Below are 5,372 nucleotides of genomic sequence, written 5' to 3'. Positions count from 1 at the left end.
GCTATAGATTATTCCAATCAAATGATGGTGTCTTATGCTAACTCAAAATAAAATTGATTTTGCCAAATTTAACATTAACATCTATTTGCCAAAATCCTATTCCTTAATTCCTTTACCTTCTTGAACTTCCACACTAACCAAGCAAGAGAGAGAAAGGCATCTGAAATTTAGCAGTATAGAACATCTAGTCAAATTAAGTGCAAACTTTAAAAAATGATTGACTCAAATTTTGAATAACATTAAAATCCCAAAAACCGAATATTTTCTTCTTCTTTTTTCTCATAATTTTCCATCAACCAAAATGAGAAAAGAGCCGAGTAATATACTACTATTATCTAAAAGAGCTAAAAAAAAAGGAATGTGGTATTTTGTGAAGATCTCAATTTTTTTTTACAAAAAATGGAATGCATGAGACTCCACCAATTTACAAAAACCATGCAAATCTTAGTTCAACAAAACAAAGTATAAACCATATTAGATTCATAGCCATAAAATCATCAAATTATTGTAGCAAGATTGGTATTTAAGTGGAAAAAGAAAATCATCACTAAAAAAATACATTCACTAAGTTAAAGCAAAAATTCTCATCCAATCAAAATCAAGACATTCCCCAATTTACATACACTACCAGGTCTGCCTTAGGGCCTTATGCATAAACTCAATATGATTTTATTTGATTAAGTGTTGCATAGAATTAAATTTGTTTGTCTCAATATAATTCATTGAACATCAAGGAAAAATAATAATCATATTAAAATTCTCATTCAGTTAATATTTACTAATTAACAGCTACTGGCTAACTATTACATTACATCAATGAGTATTGTATCACTAAATACAATGACACTTAATTGATGTAACCTTAATGCATAAAGGCTACATCAAGAAAAGCCTCAACCTCCATTGAAATAGGGGCCAAGACTTTACCATTACCATGACTACCCTTCTTATTTCCCTTCCACCTGAAAGATTTCCATGTGTAAGTATTCTAGAATAAAACAAAAGATTACTTAGGAATTTTCTCAAACATATTGTGTATATAAACTTAAGTTGTTCTACAACAGAATATAATATAGAAGAATTAGAAGAAAAAAAAATTGTTAAAAATGAATGCTTTAGATCTTCCACCACACTTGTACTTATAGATATTATTTTAAGGGTTCTATATACCATAAAAAAATGTTTCTTGTAAAGTTTTTATAAAAAAAAGAAAAAAGAAAAGAAGAAGAGAGAGAATCTACAAATTAGAAGAACAGAGATAAAGATAGAATTGGTGAGGCCTGGCCAACAATGACAATTGAAAAGGTAGCCACACCTATGCCACAACTGGGTTGGGGTAAGATTCACTTGGCAGTGAGATTGACCCCGCCGTCACAATTGGTATATGATTGAAGAGGATCCAGTTCCATAATCTTGATTGAAAAGAGGAAAAGTGCGTGAGTTTTAGTTTGAAGTTTTTGGGTTTTATAAAAGGACAAAGTTTAGCTACAAAATTTGTTGTAACCTTAAGTTACAACTTTATTCAATATCTTTTTTATTGGAGGTGAATCTTGACAAATTCACCATTAGATCATATCTTCTTCTTATATCCTTCATGCTTGTAAAATTTCTAAAAAATTAAAGATCAATAGTTATATCATCAACAAATTATTTAAATTGCAAGTTTTTGTAGTTTAAAATTATGCATAAAAGATAAACTTATGGATCATATAGTAAATAATATCTGATTGACACAAAATTTGACATGTGTGGTAAAGGCATAAAGAATATGCAATTTAATGTTTAGATTTTCAAAATATGTTGTAATATTTATTTTATTGAGTAAATTTGTAACCTTAAGCTACAATCAATTTTGTAGCTAAACTTTGTATTTTACAGAAATGTAGGTAGGGTTTTTAAAGGATTGGCGATGGAAGTTTTTGAGTTAGGATATTTCACTTCATTGAAGTCTGAAAATTAAATGAATTAATTAATAAATTAATAATGATGTGTAAAATTGTGGAGGCTGCAAAGTTGAGGTGGCATACTCTCAAGAGGTCAACAAATAAACAAATAGTTGTCAGGCACTTTTTGCAATGAGGGCCAAAAATGCAAGAACAGCCCAAATCTCCCTTTAGGTTCTTTAGAAGTGTTTATTATGGAAAATTAAGCCCCAATTTCCAAATATATAATGAATAAAAGGCTAATGGTACTTTAACAAGAGAGAAATCAAAATGCCATAATTCCCATAACTGAAATACAAGAAAATATAAAAAAAAGTACATAAGTCCGAAACTTTGACCCACAGTCAGCAAGAATAGAAAATTGAGAGAGATTGTAAGGAAGAAAGGAAATGTTCTCCTATTCCCATATTTCCACCCCCAAACTCTGAAATTGTGAGAATGATTGGCTAGCTGAATGAGCTTTTGCTCTAAAGTTTCAGCTATGTGGGTAAAACGTAGTTTTTGGCTTTTTAGCTGAAGAAAGACTCTTGTATTGAGCTTGGGGTGTTGTTCTTAAAGTAAAACATGATTCCTTTGTTTTGAATCTAGTTGTGGCATTTATATTGAGTTTGAGGTGCTTTAAGTGACTGGTTTTTAGTCAATAGAAGAGGCTTTGGACCCCAAGGTGTTAAGCAAGTAGTAATTTTTAGGTTTACTTTTGTTTAGATAAAATGAAGGATTATTTTTATTATCATTAAGGGAAATACTTGAATAAACCCTCATTGGCTCCCTCTTTTCCGTTATTTCATACTCTTGGAAGGCTCACCTAAGTGAGGGCTAGCAGCTGCAGTTGGCCAATGGTAGCCAACTATTTTTAAGGAAAAAAAGAGGTTCGGACAGAAACTTTGAACCACAGTCATCCAAGGCATAAAAGCTATTTTGGGCTAGAAATTTTGAGACCTCCTCCATGAGCTTGAGGTGCTACTAATGTCCCTTACCCACTTGGTAGCATGCATAGGCTGGGCTTATTCGAAAGGTCCAAAAGAAATCGACTTATACCCTCCAAACCATACTTTCTCAATTTCTCCCATATGTGGCATGGGCTTGGGCCATGCCTAAAGAATAAAAAATAATATATATTACATGAATTTGGCCCATAATGAGGTTGGGCTTGATTGAGTTGGGCTTATAGAGAATGTGCTGTGAAAATGGATATTAACAATAGTTAAAGGTTTGGATTATATAGTACTTATAGATAGTCAAAATGAAAAATGAGTTTTTTTTTTTTTTTTTTTTAAACTGATGATGTAGATGATGACATGAAGCAACTAGTCTTTTATTAAATTAAATGCAAAACTCCCAATATTATATATAGTATAAGCTTCCATATGAAAGTTCTGAAACCTGAAGGAGAAAAGAAAAATATTTTTATTTATTTATAAATTAGAGGAAAACAAAGAGTTTTCCCTCTTTAGTCATTGGTTAACTTGAACTCTTAGATAATGGCTAACTAGTTGTAAGTTCTAACAATGCGTGTCATAGGTAAAAAATTTTATGTCAGTTATTTTAGTTATTATTTTTGTTTTAATAAAATGTTTGGTGCTTCTTTCAACCACACAACAGAGTTATCAACACAAAAAGCGTACTTCATGTGGCCTTGTTTTGTCATAATATGTATTATGAGGGCTTGAATGAAAATATATATGATCATTTTTGTTAGAGAATGGAAAGGACAATCAATTTATTTATAAAAAAATTTATATCATGGTATGTTAAATAACTTATACATTGCAAGATGAGCTTTACATGTCAATTAAAAAAAAAATTTAATTTGTTTAGGTGAATCATTTAAAAGTTTAAATGAGCCATAATTATAGTAATTTCCTAAAATTTGTATTTGATTTAAACTTATTTACCCATCGTAGGAAGCCCAATAGTGAATCATTGGCTAGAATTATGAAAAACATGAAAATAAAATGATATGTATTTTTAAAAAATTGAGAAATTTATGCATTCACATTATCTTATAAATTTGTCTCTCAAATCCCTTATTTCACTTATATATTAAAATGGATTGAATAGGGATAGAACTAGACTAAAATGGACTGAAGTGGACCAAATTGGATGGAAGTAAACTGAAATTGAATGAATTGGAAAAAAGTGAATTGAATGGACTGGGTTGGACCAACATGGACTAAATTGGACTAAAATTGACCAAAATTGTCCAAAATGGATTGCCATTTTTTTTATTATTGATTTGTTCCTGTAATTTTTTGAAAACATTAAATATTAACTAATTGACAATGGTGATGTAGTAGATGATATGACTCAATAGGAACGTAACATTAAATGTTACGCTTTGACTTTTAAATATTATATAAATAATAATCCATTAATCCTCCATGTCATCTAATAATTGTTATTTTTACCCCCTAAATAGTTTTATGAATCTTCACTCTTTGGAGCTCCTTCAACATCTTAACACATACCATCATTTTATGCTTCATTGCCACCAAATTCTATAAAAAATAAAAAATAAAAAAAATTGCTTGGAAAAATTGTGAATATTTCAAACAGTAATTTAGAAGGCAATTCATGTTGTACGCTCATTTTGTGATTGTGTGTTGTATGATGTTTTTGGTTTGTAATTTATAAGTTGTTTAGGATTGTGATTTATAGCATTGTGTGTTTTATGGATTGGTGATTGCTCTAGTTATAAGCAATTATTTTTCATTGTCTCTTAAGTGAAAAGGCATTTCATATACCCTCCACTATAAAGCCCAAGCCTTATAGTATTTAATATATTTTTTAATTGTAGCTTACATTTAATCTTCCCATCCATAAAGCCCAAGCCAAATAGTATTTCACCCTACAATTTCTCAGATTGAGCTTATTTAACTGAATACTTGTTTTTACCTTTTCAATTTCTACTTTCCTTGAAAAATTAAAAGACAATATATATATATATATATGAACTATCAAAAGTCTCTTATAATTTAATTATTAATTATACTGAAATAGCTAAAAAAGTCCATAATATCCACGTCTTTGGTTCTTCCTCTTCTCATTGAAGTGAATTACTTCTTCATACCTATTCAATTGCCACTTTTCTTTTAAAAAAAAAAAAAATCAAAAGACAGTATATTTGAACTATCAAAACTCCTATATAAATAAATTATTAATAATTTTAAAGTAGTTAAAAAATCATAAATATCTACATTAGTTATTTTACCATCACATAGTAAAAGATGAAATGAAATGTTTGGAAATGGGATTTTTAAATTGGGCAACTTTATTTTGTTATGTAATTTACATTATTACCGGAGGACATAGCCTTGGTAGCTATGTTGTTGTTGTTGTTGTTGTTGTTTTTTGTTTTTTGTTTTTTTTTTTTTAACGCACTATAACGTTTCATGAGAAAACTGTGTGGATTTTTTTTTTTTTTTTTTT

The sequence above is a fragment of the Quercus suber genome, unplaced genomic scaffold (genome assembly GCF_002906115.3).
Source record: "Quercus suber isolate HL8 unplaced genomic scaffold, Cork oak 2.0 scaffold_469, whole genome shotgun sequence".
NCBI lineage: Eukaryota > Viridiplantae > Streptophyta > Magnoliopsida > Fagales > Fagaceae > Quercus > Quercus suber.
This window is presented reverse-complemented; position numbering follows the sequence as displayed.